Here is a 17,675-nt window from a genome sequence, read left to right as displayed (position 1 = left end):
AAAAGCATCTTCGATCACAAAGATACTCAACCTTTATTACACCATCCATGAAAAAGCTGCTAAAGAGAGTGCTATCAAAACAGAAGTCTAACTGCTCATGGAGTCACTGGGTACAATGCCAGAATCATTATCACATGAGTCTAATATCCATAAATATCACTCAATAACTGTAATTGATTGAAGCCCATCTTTCAGAAAGGCCCTCACTTTGCCATACCCTTTGTCATTTGTTCCTCCTTATGAATTCGTGCTCATTGCCTACGTGAACTTCTCTGGTTTCAGTTTTCCACCTCTGGCTTCTGTTGTACCTTTTCCTGTTACATGAAGGAATCCTTAAGAACTCGGTATTTTCTCTGCTGGAGATATTATCCACTGTAATCAAGCCACTACTTAGGTTTAGGGTTTGGATTCCCCACTTTCCCATAACCTAACAGACTGAGCACCTTTACCTCTGCCACCAAAAGGATCTTCTCCAAGCTTTCTACAATCTTTGGTCCACTTCATGACTTCTTCCCAACATTTCGGTCCTTCAATGGTGGATATCTGAATCACACTAAAATGGCAGCAGCCCATCTCACAATCTCTGCGATGAACAGAGCTTCAGGAAACAGCCACAAACATCCCACACTCTAAATCTCTTTCCAGAAATGATCCTTTCCAGACTGTAGTCCCATCCCACACCTCTACATGGTGACACCACCCCTCTTACTTTTTCTGAAGAGCATTTTGTTTAACTGTGCTTAATCCAAATCCCACTTTTGCCTCTTCCCTATGCTTATCCTCGTCATTCCGTATACAGATTTCACCAGTAATAACTGTTATTAATAATGACTAATACCAGACTTTATTGCTGGAGGACCAACCAAAAAACGCAAAGCAAGGCAATGACAGTTCCCAAAGACAACAAAGTGCTTGGTCAGCCAGCTCTTAACCCAATTACAGTAGGCTTTATTCCACTGAATAATTTAAACAAACAGTTTTAATCAGAATATAAAACACTGTTAGGCTCAACACCTTTAAAGAAATCCATTTATGTTACATCTTTATAGAAAACTATGGATAAAGGCTCACAGCAGATGAATATGTACATCAAAGGCAACTTCTAAAACTCACACAGTGGATAAAAGATGGGATGAAAAGGAAGGGAAGGAATAAGAGCAAGAACACCAAAGCCTCTAAAGAATGTAGTAAATACATTTATTTACAAAATAAAAAGTTAGAAGCCATCAATTCTCCACAGCTCTTTATTTTTGCATATTCAACCATCAAGGCATGTACTACAGCCATCTCAATCACAACGGACTTGCTCTCCCAAAAAGTTGCGCCTTCTACATCCTCTTGAATTTAGTGGGAACCATGGGATTTCACCATCTCACAGAAGCGAGCAGCATGTTTTTCAATATGCTTTGTAGCACAGTAAAATATTCTACTGAAATTACGAGATATAAAAAACAATTACTTTATTGCTTCTTATAACTTTTTCACTGTAAAATTCAACTCCAAGGTAGTAATTGGCAGGGACAAAATTATGTAGCAATTAGGGCATGACAGCAAAAGCAAACAAGAACTGAAAATGGGTTCGACACTTCTGGTAACAAGCAGGTAATTATCACAGCAGCTTGAAAGGGGCATAATCAACCAAACTGACATCATCCCTCCCACATAATAAAATGTGAAATCCCTTTACGTGCAGCGTAGCTCTTACACACAGCTGGTAAATGCTGCTAGTCTAGTCTCGATGTCTGTGTCTGCAGAGCAGCTGAGGTTACATTCGGGACAGTTCAACAGTGGATAATTTTATTTATTTACTTAGAATGATAATAACTATTACATGTTTTCATCCATTGTGCACTACAGAGATTATTTCTAGAGAATGGTATTTTAGAAAAATGCCCTCTCTAATTTTGTTTTCAAAGTTCCTAGAATATAGAAAAAAATCTCTAAAAGGCACAGTTACCATTACACCACCATCTACAAGGTAAAATAGATTAATATTTTCTATATAAAAATAGGAAGTTGCTCGTTTTAAATATGCTAAATTCTTAACTACTACATTTCACCAACCACACTCTTCGCCCCACCCATGACACATTTTATCTAAACTTAGGTGTGAGCGTTAACTGTTGTCTCAAAGCAGCACTATCCTGTGGACGTGCCTGTTCATACCATCACAAAGTCTAGCTGCATCACAAATGGTAACGCATTCATCTTCATAACATATCTGAGGTAATTAAAATACTATTTGTAAAAAACATTCATATGTCTGCTGTCCCCTTTCAGCATTATTTTATTGAGAGATTCTCTCTCTCATCAGCGCAGTGTTTGGAAAACCCATCAGCCCTGACTGGCTCAATAGCAGTTGTTTCATCTGTTAGAGGAGGTTGGCGGGGAACCTCCTCCTCGTTTTTTCCATATTTTGTATATTCCTAACCTATGTTCCTCTTCATTTTCTCTCTCCTTGTGTTGACAAACCCATTTACCTCCATACTGTCTGTCAATACCATTAGCTTGCTCCTTCCGCCTTCTTCCAGCTCATTAACAACAGCAAGGCTGAGCCCAACACTAATCCCCACAGTCTGCCGTTAACTATTTCTATCCAGCTCCAATCTTTTCGATGGGTTTCGTTGCTTGTTTCTTGGATACAAGCAGGTTCAAACGCACTGGAATTGCAACTCAATTTGTATTGATTTTTCAAGTCAAATTTCCGCAAAACATTTACAGAGTACCTCTACCTATCATTTTGTAAACTGTGCTGCAAGTACCATAAGTAAAATACATGAATTATTAAGACTTATTTTCTCATCTTTAAAAGCTCAGCACTAACACATCACAACATGAATTCTTTAGACAGCTGTTATCTTGAGCAATTTTTTTGTTGTTGTTATCTTGAGCGATCTATTTTTTTGCACAAAATTCTCACAAAGATAACCCAAAGCTGGGTTCCTGGATCTCAACTTTTGAAAAGTACTAAGGTAATTTTGAATAACAGTATTATTTTCAAAATTTAAATTTGATGACCGTGTAGCCTAGACATGGCATGCCTTGACTGGTGGAAGGTTTAGTTTACTGGCAAGTGAAACAGATGTAGGCACAATAGGAGATATTCAATTGCTGACTGTATGTTACTGACATGATAAAAGGTGTTAATACTGCACCAAATCTTTTCTTTTTTTTCTGCATATCTAAACCATTTTAAATCTCAAATTACTTACAAAGGTTAAAATTGGACAAGATCCAAAACTTTTTCGAGAATCCTGTTAACTAGAAAAATATGATAAAAGCACAAGTTTACCAATTTAAAACTGTACCATAGAAAGTGAAAGGAAACATTGGCCTCAAAGCTAAAAAAGTAGACTAGGTTAAAAAAAAAATATTTTTTTTTAAACCCAATACACTTTATTTTCAAACCAACTGCCATTGATGAAACCTCTCCCTTTTAAAAGCAACGCTCCTCTGAATGCTACGATTTTACTATGAGAATCAACAAATATGAAAAATACCTTTATACAAAAAGCTAACACGGGTCAAAGTAAAACTAACAGGACTTGGACAATGGTCAAATATTCACCTGAAGTAACACCTAAGTCGCACATACCCTTTACAAATTGAGGTTATACTGTCACAAGCGAGTTCGCAGCCAGGTTCTCCACGCAGGCATGCTAGCAGTTGCACTGGCAGAGGAACAGGGCTGAGCAGCTGCAATAAAAGGCAACTGCCTAAGTCACTGCTGCCAGCAGAACAGATCTCTGCAATCGTGGCCTTAAATGCCCTGTAAATATAAAGCTAACTAGAAAGTTTCCATTACTAAAAAAACATGGGTAGGTAAATTACCAGAGAACAGTTCATCAGACGTGATGAAGTGGGAAACCTTCAATAACCTTCACCACCTTTTCTCCACGTATCTTTGTTCTTTTTCAATGACAGATTCTACTAGAAATGCCTTTCTGCTGCAAATCTAAGAAAGCTACAGCAGCATCCAGAATCTGCAGCACTCAGCCTATCGGAAAATGGATATTCTAGGATATTTTAATTCGCAACTTGGGAGAAAATCTAAGATACCCAGAAATTTCAGGCACCAATGTTCTGGCCTACAAGCTGCAGAACAAGCACATAAAGTCATCTGATAGAGGAACAAATAGTGGGTTTCTTTTTCACATCTGGATCCTACGGTAAAGGTAACGTGGTTGCTTCAATGTCCCCAGGGGAAACTTTCTTCATCTCAACAGCTGGAAATAATGTTTTGTTGGAGGAAGTACAGTAATTTGAAGTAGAGATCCTCCCAGTAAGCGCTCTGAAAGGATGCCAGGCAAACATAAAATTAATAACACCAAAAATTTTACCTCCCCTAGATACAGACACACCCCAATGCCTTACTTTCTTATATCCAATTCTATGGCCCAATTTGCAGATATGTTGAGGGTTTACCTCTTCCAAAAATGAAATAAAAAGTTAGGGTTTGGTTTAGCTTCGCTTGAAAAATAAACACAAACTAGGGCTTCAGTCTCTCTAGACACACCCCACATCAGCACGATCCAACATTTAATTTATTATAGAATAACACCAAGTTGGTAACACACAGCATAAGAACTTGAACTTAAAGAAAAAAAAAAAACAAACACAGAAAAAAGTGTTCTACCATTAAAAAGCACTGCTTAGCAATGCCACTGAACTGATTTTAAGCTTAAATAAAAACTACCACCAAATACAAACTTTATTAGCTAAACAAATTTCTGGTTTTTGACTTCCAAATCGAATGAAATAACTGTTTAAATGCTTAGCCTTGGATGTGCACAGTAAAATAAAAATACATGAGTCCAAGAGCCTGACTCAAAACTACCACACCTGCATGTGCAGCGCTGAGTAATTAACCTATGTTATTTTTCAAGAACTGTCTGAAAGCCCTTGTGCCTTTTATGCTTTCTGTTATCAGTATCATTCAGAAAATTTGGATTAAAAGCCTATAAATTCTATAGGATTATGAAAGCTTTTTTTTTTTTTTTTTTTCCTGGATGAAAACCTACAAATTCTGCAGATTTCTTCATGAATTCTTCTTCTGAATAATTCTGGGGTTTTTTTTCAATTTTCCTTGGCCATAAAATTCATATTCAGGTTTATTCAAAAGAAATCACAAAAACTAAAACTGTTAAATGTAATACCTAATAAATATCTCTGTATCATCACTACAAGGCATGAAAGAATCCATCAATGGCTTTGATTTTTTAAAATTAATTACAACACGTCTTAGAGGATATACTACTGAAGAATGAATCAGGGGGAAGAAAACCCTGAAAAATTTCATACATTCCTAAAGATCTCAGATAAAAATAAATTTGCTACCCTATTACACCAGCTGCAAAATTCAATCTCTGCTGCCTTGCACACACTTGAACATTATACGAACTGAGTTTCGCATCATTAGGAAAAATCATGGGCAAAATACAATGGTGGTCTGATATGCTCCTTACCATCACCTTAAATGCTAAGTTAGGTTTCTGTTTCTTTTTATCAAGCAGTTGCTCTGAGTGAGGAAAGCAACTACTGCTGTTCTTAACACACAGAAGAAAAACTTCTAGCTTTATAAGATACTGGTTTCTTAAGAGACACAACAGAAACTACCAAGGCCAACCAGTTCTTCTACATGACAACTGTATCAAATGTACTTAAAATACGTGCAACTCAGATAAGCAGCTACTACCGGTTTACAACAGGGACCCTGTTTGAATAAAGCAAAATCTGTTACAGTACTTTCCTACAACCAGATTGAATTAAAGCTAAGGAAAACAGTAAAGCTCCTGTTACACACTTTTAAAAACAAATTTATAAAATAAGTATGTCTGAAGCCACATCTTAAAAAAATTAACAGCCAACAAACTACTTAGAAATTTTCATCCTATTATTCAGGAAGATCTAAGAATACCAAAATATTTTTAAAACAATAATAGAAAGTCAAGAGTTAAGCCACATTAGAAAACCCTCCCCTAAAGCTTCCAGTTATTGCAATACTTCTTAAGGCAGAGTTTCACGACAAAAATACTTTTTTTGTGCGGCAGAGACACACAAAAGGATTCTTCGGGATGCCAAACACTTTCAGAACTCTCCAGTGATGACTCATCCTGTTATGTATACAAAGCTTTCATTAAAAAAAAAAAAGTCATTTGGCATCATTACAGATCCTCAGTTAGCAATCTTCAACTTAGTGTTATTTCTTGTACAAAGTATTCTAAACACTCTGCAATAAAGTATTCTGGTATGCTAATTTTGGGGAGGAAAACGTGCAACTTAACTTGAATGGCCTTTCTGACACAGAATTTCTACTCTAGTTCACAAAGTGCTCCAAGATGGCCTCGAATACAGTTTTTAGCCAGACAGAAATTCTTTGTTGCTCCATGTCCGTTCCTTACCAGTTGCGCTGATCAACTATTTTGCCAAAACAAGAAAAGTAAGTCTTTCAAAATGAGTCTTGATGAGTGAAACAAAACGAATCCCTTCTTAAAAAAAAAAAAAAAGGGAGGGGGGGGCAGGGGAGGGGAAGTTCAACTGCTCCTAAAATCGTTGAAAGCATTCTTTATGGCTATCTCCCTAGAAGCGTTGTTTTGATCCCCCCAAAATTGAATGTATTTATTTAGATAATCTGTTGTACTGCAACAAAACCACAATAAACTAAAAACTGCCACATAGGTGCAAATAATTGTAATGAACTATACTACTATACTGACAAGCTGCCCATAAGACAGCTTTCTATATATACAACTTCTTTGAAATGTGCTGGTTTGGTGTTTTTTTTTAATTGGCTGTTGTTTGCTTTACACATACACATGAATGTTTGCAAGATGTACTAGAAACCAGAAGCTTCCCACAGCACTACATACAGCACAAGCATCCTACACTTTGCCCCATCAAGTGTTGGATCACGTCTTTCCAGACCAGGCTGACAAGTCGAGAGGGTCATTTTCACCCATGCCTGTTCATCTTCCACCTGCAGGCAGAAGGCAGCCATGTACAAACCCAGGTTACAGCAGCTGTGGAGCTTTAAATCTAACACACATTTACCTTCCGACACTCATCTCAAGATTCACTTCACACAGGCAGCTAGTCTGGAGTTAGCAACCCTCCCACAGTATCGTCTGGCCAAATTCAAACAAACAAGCAAGATGGAAATAATTTCCTTTATGTTCAATCCCTCCAGCCACTCACTTCTCTAATAATTCAGTTCCTAGTGTTGATCCTTTTCTAAATATGGCCACATATGCATAAGAAGCAAGCCTCTGTGCCAGCTATGCAATTTCTCTTTCCCACTGGGGACACACTTTCCAGCATCTCAGATGTTTTCAGAACATACGCCTCCCCCACCACCGCCACATATACATTTTATTTTATTTCTTATAAACGCCTCTTACCCACAGTAGTTACGAGTGCCAGATCATCTGATTTCACAGAGTGTCAAAAGAAAAGCCAGATCTAAGAACTTATATAGCATTTTCTACCCCTTCTTCTGCAAAACATTGATTTGGAAATAATACTCTTCATTTGCTCAAATTGCAGTGACCACAGGAAGTCAGCTGTCCCCCTCCAGTCATTTATGCTGATCATAGGACTTGATCAACTATACCATCTTTCTGTTAAGTTTATGCTTTCCATAGGTACTGTCAAGGCTATACCTGATCAAAGATACAAATTAGATTTGTTGATTCATGCTATGAGTCTTTGAGCTTGAAGCATACTGATTTCCATGTTTCACAAAACATAAACCTGAAGAACAGCCCAGTTTTTTCTACTTCCAGACAAGATAAGAAGGCTTGTCTTAGAAAGCATAACTAAATCCTTTTGATTTTTTTAAATTTAGTTGTTTTTTTTATTCTCTCATTATTTATGTACTACCATAGGTGGTCATGGCAAATTACAAACATAATTTACGCTGGTTCTCTAACTGTATGACTAGCTTATTAATGAAATTAAAAAGAAGAAGAAAAAAAAAAGACAACAGTCTTTGATAGTTAAAAAGCAGAGGTGTAGGAAAACAAGAGACCTCAGTCAACAGGAGCTTCATATTTCATATTTGTCTTTAGAAGACTACATTTTAAATGAAAGCAGACACCATTTTCATTTACTCGCATTTAATCACCAGTTGATGTAAGAGGAGAGATGAATAACGGAAAGGCAGCTGAACGCAGTGCATCTTCAGCACAGGTTTCAATGAGGCTGGGGTTTGGGGTGGCGAACAATCAGCCTCACTAACAGGAGAGATTTCAAAACACACAGCGCAAACATAATGGAGGGTCCAGCGCAAAGCATGGGCTTGGCTCCATCTAACAAACAAAAGGGGATACTTTAATCATATTTTAATGAGGGTTTGCACGTGACCTGGTCCATTAGATACTGAAAGGCTGCTGCAGTTACCATACAGCCACCTTGGCATTTGGTGGCTAATGCTCAAACTGGCCACTACAGTACCCTTGAGGAAGGAAAAATAAATAAAGCTGCAGCAGCTTTGGTTGATAAACAGTACTAATACACTGGGGGGTTTAAAGATCTGTAGATCCACAGACATCAGTATTATCAAGTGTGAAACCTTCACTTACCAATAACCAGTTCTACCAGTTCTGAATAATTAAGTCCATTTATGGTATACATAAAACAGGTTAATCATACAGATACAAATATTATTTAACTAACAGAATGAATCAAAACCTAAGCTATGTAATATAGACATTTAACATCAGAAAACAAGATCCCACGATTCCTTAAGGCTGCAAAAAGTGAAAAAATGTACCATCCTAAGAACGACGAGAAAACTTGCTAATAGTCCAGACATCCTGCTTTTGGGAGTCCATTTGTCTCTTAATGCCTTCAAAAAGCAGTCCCATTGCATACACACAATTTTTTTCAGTTTAAATAAAATTTCACTGATGTAACCTGGTGCTCTCAGCTAGGTCTTTGGTATTTGTGCACCTCTTTGAAAAGTACACAGTCTGTTTTTCCCACATATACATTTTCATGCATCTTGATAATTATAATCACAATTCACACTGAAAAGGTGATCACAGAAATAGCATTTACTGTCTCTTCCAACACATACTACATGGCACTGAAGCTAGTAGGTAGAAGGTTCAAGTAAAACCAGCTGTTCTTCTCACAATATGCAGTTCAACTGTGGTACTCCATGCTCAGCATAGGGAAAGTTTGTGTGATCGAGCAGTGGCTGGACACATTCAAAGGAGATGCCTAATGCTCAACAGATCTAACACAGAGATACCATCCTTGACTCCAGTAATCCCACAATTCTTTCCCAAACTTCCACAATTGATGGTTCAGGAAAGTATCACTAAAAATTACTCTTTTCTTATTTTCCTTCCTAGGAATATGCTATTAACCACTGCAGGAAGCATGACCATAAGACATACAGATCTCTGATCTGACCCAGTATAGCTGCTGTTGTGAAACAGGTATTTCTCCGTATTACCTTACAAACAGTCTCTGAACCAAGAGCTAGGAAAACAAAGCTCATCATATTGCCCAAATTACTGTCACACCTTAAGACTGATCTTTAACAACACTAACCTTCATTTCCAGCCTGGTATTCAACATCCTGAACTGTGAACAGTGAACATGCAATTATGTAGCCTTTAGTGGTTTATAAAAGTTTCATTCCTCCAAAGACTTAGTCATGATTTCTGGTGTCCAGAGACTCTAATGCAGTCTTACAGAGAATCAGTTCTGCATGGTGGGAGGCAGAGGGGGGGGCAGGAAAAGCAAAGAAAATGTCTGAGCATTCTATATACCTTCCCATTCAGTAGATGGCTTATTAGGATCTTTGTCCATGCTGTATTGAAAAGACTTTACTAAGTGGCATATAGATGCCTTATTCCTTAGTCAGGCAGTTATCTACCACAGTAAAAAAAACAAACAAAAAAAAAAAAAAACAACCAAACCTCAAGAACAGCAAGCTTCATGTCATACAATCATGCTTTTCAACAGACGCTTTCGCAGTCAAAAACACCTACTTTTCTTGTATTTAGGCAACACTAAGCTCTTCTGGCAGCTCAATGGGTTCTCCTAAGTCACCAAATACCCTGCACAGCCTCAGAAATAACCTAAGCATTACATGTCATGTCACTGAAGAAAGTTAGGTGACATTTTGCTGCTACCTTCTAATCTGAAGTAATATCCAATCCTAGTATACCAGCATTCTAACCTTACTTTTTGCAGGGAATTTATAATTTTTTGCTTCATATGGTCAGTTAAAAGACTAGAGAGATTGATTAGTGGGAGTTTACTTTGCCCCCCGCCCTGGATCAAGTAATAGAGTTAAGTAACAAACAAGCTCCTAGACACAAAAGCTCTTATTTGAATACTATGCAGATTCCCCAATCTTCAAAGTTAAAGCTGTGAACCTATCTGAGAAGACTGGTAGACACTGCTTGTAGAGAGGGCCGAGGGAAAGGTCCCAAGAGGACAACCATCTTACGAAAAGAGATGGAGTAAAAGGCAACTTATTACCTGTGGAAGACAATGTGAAGTGAACTTTAAGGCAGGGCTGCAGGGAAGATATTAAGAATATGATTGTATTTTGTAGTTTCTCAGGCTCATGACTTCGACCATCCCACAAGTCCTAATTTTCAGTACCCAGGCTCATCTTTTTGATTAAATTTGGCATGCATCTTTGAATACCAGGACCGAAGAGTTAAGGATAGAGTTTTATGAGAAACAGTTGGTGTTCGCTGACAATGAGCAAGTTCATCCTCATACCTAAAAGTTGCTTAATTTCATCCAACCACTTTACATGAGGATGTGGTGAATGTTCATGAGGAAATCTGGTAAAAGACAAAGTGTATTATGCAGAATCCTGCAATGTGGGTGATTCTGTCTTAGAGTGCTTGTACCAGGGTGGCGATGGAGTTCTGTTGGCAAATTTCATTTTCGCTGCTCAGGTACAATCTGGGTATAGGATGATCTGCAGAACCGTTTGCTTCTGATGAGTTTAGCAGGCTTAGAAAGCTGTTGGAAGGACTGGAAAGGAGAATCCAGGACAGATTATTTCAAGATACATCTTCTTTCAGTATAGGTTGCAACCACTGAAAAGATTCTATAAACATTTCGGACTCCAGATGCAGAAGGTGCTTTCTGTACTGACATTAAGTGCTTATGAGGCAGCTGGGCACTTCGTGAAAAAACAGCATGTATCTTCTTATGTGTGCCTAAAAGCCCACCTGTTTTACCCAGCTACAACAGTTTTACAAAAGATGCCATCAATCCCCCCTTCCTTGCTTCTTCTATGGCCTTAACAGATGTAACACCCCCACCACTGCTTTTCTGCCCCTAACTATACCACTACAGCACACCTTTCAAATTCCTCACAGATAATTTCAAGCTCAGAGGATGCTACAGAGCAGTCAGAAAAAAACTACCCTTACAACCTCCTGAAGAGACCACAACCATAACTGGCTTTTCTATTACAGAGGAGATCTTCTGGACAGTCTTCCCCAGAAAAAGTGTCCTACAAATCTATGTTACTTACCAGGAGAGCCAAAAAGTAGCTCTTCTTCATCTGCTTCCTGGCCTGAAAATTCTGGCCCAGGAGATGGTGAGAAGGACAAGGATAGGATGTGGAGTCCTAGGCGCAAAATTATTCAGCCCTACATCGCTCTGATAAAATTTAACACATAATATCAGTGCTTATGATGCTACTGTGTGTTTGATGAAATTGTATATTAGACAGTAGGCTGGGTCTCAAGAGGCATGAAATACACATCCAGCTCAGGAAGACGACAATCAAATAAGCCCAGTTATCGCCAAGTGGCCTAGACATGCCCTTCGATTTTTTTTTCTCTACACACTACAAGAACTGTGATTCTTGTCAGTATCTGGAAGCAGTGGGAGTAAGACATGACTAATTGACCAGTCAAAGAATGGTACGGAAATCAAGAACAAGTTTATGCAATTTATAGCTATTATGATTTCAGCTTAGCACTGTTTCACAAAATCTAAGTTGACAGAAAACTAGTCTCATGTTTTCTTGAAATTTGAAGAACAAAAAACTATTCTGCAATGCCTGGTTCATTGTTTCTAAAGCGTCCTGTTCCCCATACTTTTTGATCACACAGAGCGGCAATCGGTTAGCACTATTCAAAACAGAATGGACTGTACTATCAAATTCTTTCTCATACTGATGATCATTTACTCTCATCACTTTTATTTCAACGGAAAACTTTCTATGGACTTCAGCTGTCTTTGAAACAGAATTGTGTACCTTAGAGAATACCCTATCATCCTGATGAATAATTAAATGAATCCATACAGTACTTATTCACTGACAGTTCTTTATTTGGTGGTCCAGAGGCATCAATAATGAAAACTCCTCCCTAGTACTAGTGAAGCTGTCAGCAGCAGACATTGAAGATTAGGCAGCCATAGGAAAATAAATAAATATATAAATATAATATATATTAACTGTATGTAGGTCTACCAATGACCAGGATAACTACCTCCCCCTAACCTTCATTTCTCCCAGCTATCACCAGAGGAAACAGTAGCAAACAATCTTCATCAACAGGGGCGATGGCAGCAGATGTCACAACTGGCAATAGCAATTTCTGGCTATACACCACAGTTCAGAAACTCTGACTTTCCGGTAACATACTAAAGAGAAGTTAACCGATTTCAAAACATCCCCAAGGGAGGCAATAGAACTGCCTAAAATAGTAGCTATTCACCAATTCAGCACTAGGATTCCAAAACTTTCTATGGAAAAGTGACATAACCATCTCAGTAACTGAACCATGGCCGTCAAGACAGATTCAATAGCTACATGCGTTTCCAGAAAACGAAAGAGAGAAAATTATTAACTTATGAACTCCTCATAGTTAAACATTCTACATCCTTCTAGGTGGATTTTACTACCCAAAGACAAATATATGGGGGGAGCAGGGGGAGATATATTTAATTATTTTACATTTTGTAGACTAATACATAAGCTAACCAAAATATACAGGTCAGACCCCTCCCCAGTCCAGTTTCAAGAATTTGTTCATGCAAGACTGTACCCTAATCCACACACAAACCACCTCAGAAATCTTGCAGGCTTCCTCACCATCACTCTCTTCTTCCAAGAACTAGACTGCAAATTGTAATAGTTGCTACTTCTGGAGCTGCATAACACTGTCTTTAAATCGTTCTTTAAACTGTTTATTTTTCTTTAATTAAAAATCTCTGCTTCCTTTAACAAGGCAAAAACAGCAGATGACAAGGGACAAATGGAAGGGGAAAAAATAGTTAAATGCACATGAAAAGAAAGACTGCACAGACAAGCTACTGCACCAAGATGGATTAAGGTGAAAGAGAGAGACTGAAGTCTATGCTTCTCATCCTCAATATTCCACCTGTCTTCAAGATTACGTTCCCGTAACTCTGGATTCCCCTTTTCTGATCACTGCAAACCCATGATTCTTCCAAAAGCCCTTCACCGTGCTTTTGTACCCACTCCTATGTGCAGCCTTCTACTAAAATACAAGGATAAAGTGAAATTTTTCAAACAAGAAAAGTCTGTCAAAGGTTAAAAGGGTACTTACAGTTCAATCCAGACCTCCATTTTACAACAGTTCTGAACATATAATGAATGACTTCTGCCATGACTATGACTAAACCTTTAGTACGCAAGGCAAGGCAAGGCCGACATAGCAGTGACAACACCTAGCACACGTTCTATTATTTGGTCCAGATCGAGTAACCTTTGAAAAGATTAGAAAACATTCTAGACTTATTCCCTCATCATTCTCCTTGATCACCATGAGTATCTTCTTGCTTGTTAAACTCATTCTCAATGGTGCTACAGAACTGTATTGCCAAAATCGCCCAACTCAAGCGGAAGCACAAGGTGACTAAAATAAAGCTCCAACCTTAGTCCTTCTTCTCATTGCTCCAGACATGCCGACCTTGTATAGTCCCATCCACCGCATCCATTCCCCCTGCCCCATTCTCTTTGTTCTGCCAGTTACAACATATCCTTTCACCTTGTTCATCGTGCATGGAAAAAGCCTTCAAATTCTATCAAACTCAATATCCTCACAAGTAACTTGATTCACAGAAGGTTGATATCTGCAGAACTATAAGCATAAATAAGAATTCTGCCTGAGGTTTTCTGAATTCTGGAAAAACCACAGCTTATTCCTCCTGGTCTAATCCTATCTCAAAGAGATCCCCCATGAAACAGTTATTCCATAACTGCCCACTTCAGAGTTTGTCACATTTTTTCCCTGTGGAATCTGATGTTAAGACACTAACAGGGGGCAAGAGTATAATTTAGATCATAAGCTGCTTGGGCCAGAAGCCTAACTATAAACCAGGCAGTAATAACCTGCTCTCACATGCACTTTTTCCTAAATGGAGTCTTAAAAAAAGCAATCTACATTCTCTTTTTACAGCATTGGGGCACGAAAATTAAAAATAAGCATAATAAAGGAAAAAAAAAAAAGAAAAAAAGAAGAGAGGGAAAAAAAAAGAAAAGAGAAAGGGAGATCTGGAGTAACAACAACATGGACATAGGAAGTGTTTGTGGTTAGAAGGAACACATTGAGTTCCATCGAAAACAAAGAATTCATCGCTGAAACAGAATTATACCCAAGAACTGTAAGTCCTGACTAAACAAACAAATACACAAGCAGACTCTTCTTCCATGCCTTCGTCTTCCATGAGTGTCTAATTAAGTAATGTTACTCAAGTATTTACCTTTCAATGCTTGGTAACCAGGATAAAAACATGGGCCAAAGTAGCCAACGTGGAATCTTTTATTTTCTAGCTATGTTACAAAAGCGCCGTCAGCACAAACCACACTTACTGTGTAACATTTCAACAGTGAATACAGACAAGAGGGAGACTTCACTGAAGAGACAGACAGAAATGCAACACGCTATGACTAACTTTCAACAGATCTTATGGAGGAGTCAAATATCCTCCATATGTGCAGTATCATCTATACTTACTTATGCCTGGCACTGGACCTCAACTTTGAGATGAAAATAAATCCTAACAAGGCCACATAATTATGATCCATTTTTTAAATTTCAAAAGGAAAAAGCTTAACTGTGATGTTCTGTCACTCATTTTGATACGCATCTGTATCTAAGATGTTAGGGAAAAAAAAAAAATCTGTAAAGACCACTCAAAGACACATCTGTTTGCTGACTACGTTCCACATCAGATTACCGAACACAAAGATCTGAACACTCTTAAACAGAAGGCGCTCACCTATTCCCAGTACCACATGACTGTTTCTCTATCATACCGTTTTCCCTACCGAATTTCTATGACATTTCCTGGTTCACCTAAGCCGTCCCAGAGCGCACCACTGCGGCACAGCAAATGCTACGAATCGCAAGAAGACATCTGATATCTGTGATATCACATGCTGGGATACTGCCAGAGAACCACAACATGCCAAAAGGATTTCACAGAGGAAAGACAGAATTATAAAAGACTAGCTAAAGGCCCACTGTCAAACTGGGGTTTAATACTTCTTTTTGAAAAGACCTTACCTCCTAGAGGTTCCAGAAGCCTTAGTAATTACTAAAATTGGAATGGCCCAAATAAAACAAAAAAGTATCTTTCAGCTCGTTTAGAGTGTGCTTTTGACAACACTCCAGAGCCAGTTTCCCTTCTACTTGGGTTGCATATTTTATACTGAATGGTATACAAAGTATATACTATTCTATACCAAGAGCTTTCTATCCACACTTTAAGAACAGGAAAACAGAGCTGCAAAGCTGTAAGATTTGAGAGCGGTGATGATAAAAGAATACTTTTACCATTATTTTTAAATAGCTGACTAAATTTCAGGCTGGAATTACCCTGTAAAACACATACTGAATGGTCCTTTCAGCCTGAAACAAAAGCAGGAATCAATACATGGCTGCTTTTCATTTTAGCTCAGCCATTTACCTTTAAGAGATCATTTTCAGGCAAGTTTAATGAACAGTCACATTAAGAAAGCGTACATGATGCAACTACTTTCTACTGGCATATTATGTAAATTACGATAATGCCACCCCTTGTCTTCCCCCCAAAAACTCTCAAAGAACATTTTGCCAAAACTCTGCAGGAGTTTTTGTTTGGGAAAGAATAATACAGGAGGGGGGAAAAAAAAGAAGAAAAAAAAGGATGTAAGTCAACTGAGTACGCAGTCTGACAAAATAATTATACCAAAACTCAGTAACAATTCTCACAAAAAAAGAATGAAGAGTATTTTGCCCTAAAAGCATCTAGATTCAATGCCAACAGAGCACGGAACAGATATAACATCAGAAGAGTAGAGTCATGAAATAGTTTACAAGGATGACCTGCCAGTGAGGCAAGCAATTAAAAATTACAGATACTCAAACTCCAAGTGTATTATCAAGAGAAAGTACATTTACAATAAAGTAGTAAAGGAAGCATCCACCAAATACTTTAAAAATAAACGTACAGTAGTCATTAGTGAAATTAATGAATGGCTAGCATAGATGCAGCACTGAGAAAAGTGTATCTTGTCTTCTGTCTCCGTCTGTCTCACAAGTAGATGGTTAAAATATTTGCACTAAACAGTCTGGGAGCTGCAGGTTTTTTTCTGTAGCAAGTGTATTTTATTGTGCAGGAACATCAAACGCAACCTACTAACACCATTGTGATGTACAAAAAGCACAAAGACCCCTACATGCAAGCTCCAGCTTAGTAAATGTTTACTCCAATACACAGTATTTTATAGTCGCGGAGATCCTTTAAATGTCTGCTTATTTGTTTCAGTTTTGCAATGGGAGTATTAACCCACTACTGCTTTATTTCTTCAGATGCAAAAAACCCCAAATTATTTTCATACTGATCTTCAGTTCTTTCAAGAACTCTAACTATGCCAAATAACGCTATTCTAGAAAACAGCAAAGTTAAATAATAAAACTACACTAACTCAGGAACGTTTCTCAATTACGTAATGAATCTGGTTACAGTATTAACTAATGATTCACTGGTGAATATCTAGTATTTAGGATCCAGAATTAGGTAAACGACTGAAAGAGCTTTTTAGAAAAATACAAAACACCACACAGATTAACTGACTTATATTTTTAAAGCACAGGTTGTTTTGGTTTGGAGGGGGGGGGGGGTGTTTGTTTTTGGGGGTTGGTTGTTGTTTTTTTTTTTAAATCAAGCTGCTACAAAGTAATGCCACTGAAAAAAGGTACAGCCAGCCTCTCATTTTGTCCAAATCAAAAAAACAAAAACAAAATAAGACTTTTCCTTTACAGTTGGTATCAAGTTTGCTAAAGCCAGCCAGTTACATAACACTTACTTTGACTTACGACCTATTTGCTCACTGCTCATACAAAAATTATCATACATGATGCTCTGAACGTCCATTATGCACTAGGAACATAGTGTATTTTTAAAGGGGCTTTTTTGTTTCTTTTAATTTAGAACTACTGATAACGGCAGCTGGGAGGACCATCTGAAATTACCACCATACAGGTACGCTTTGAAATCATGCAAAATTAAAATGGCACTCTTTTCAAAAATAGCGTGTACGGAGTGCTTCAAAATATTTAAGAAAAATTAATCCTATCTCATTTTCCATCACTCCAGAATTCACACCAGGAAATGAAAGCGCTTTAAAAAAAAAAAAAAAAAAAAAAAAAAAAGAGTTGTGCTATAGCTCA

General features: G+C 37.8%; 1 protein-coding gene across 13 annotated transcripts in view; it reads right to left on the bottom strand.

Moving 5' to 3' along the window:
- Positions 1-17,675, bottom strand: part of KMT2C (lysine methyltransferase 2C) — a 199,561-nt gene that overhangs the window by 161,189 nt on the left and 20,697 nt on the right. The gene's annotated exons all lie outside the window — the stretch shown is intronic.

The sequence above is a fragment of the Accipiter gentilis genome, chromosome 4, assembly GCF_929443795.1.
Source record: "Accipiter gentilis chromosome 4, bAccGen1.1, whole genome shotgun sequence".
NCBI lineage: Eukaryota > Metazoa > Chordata > Aves > Accipitriformes > Accipitridae > Astur > Astur gentilis.
Note: the sequence above shows the minus strand (reverse complement) of the source record. Positions and strands in the feature narration are given on the sequence as shown.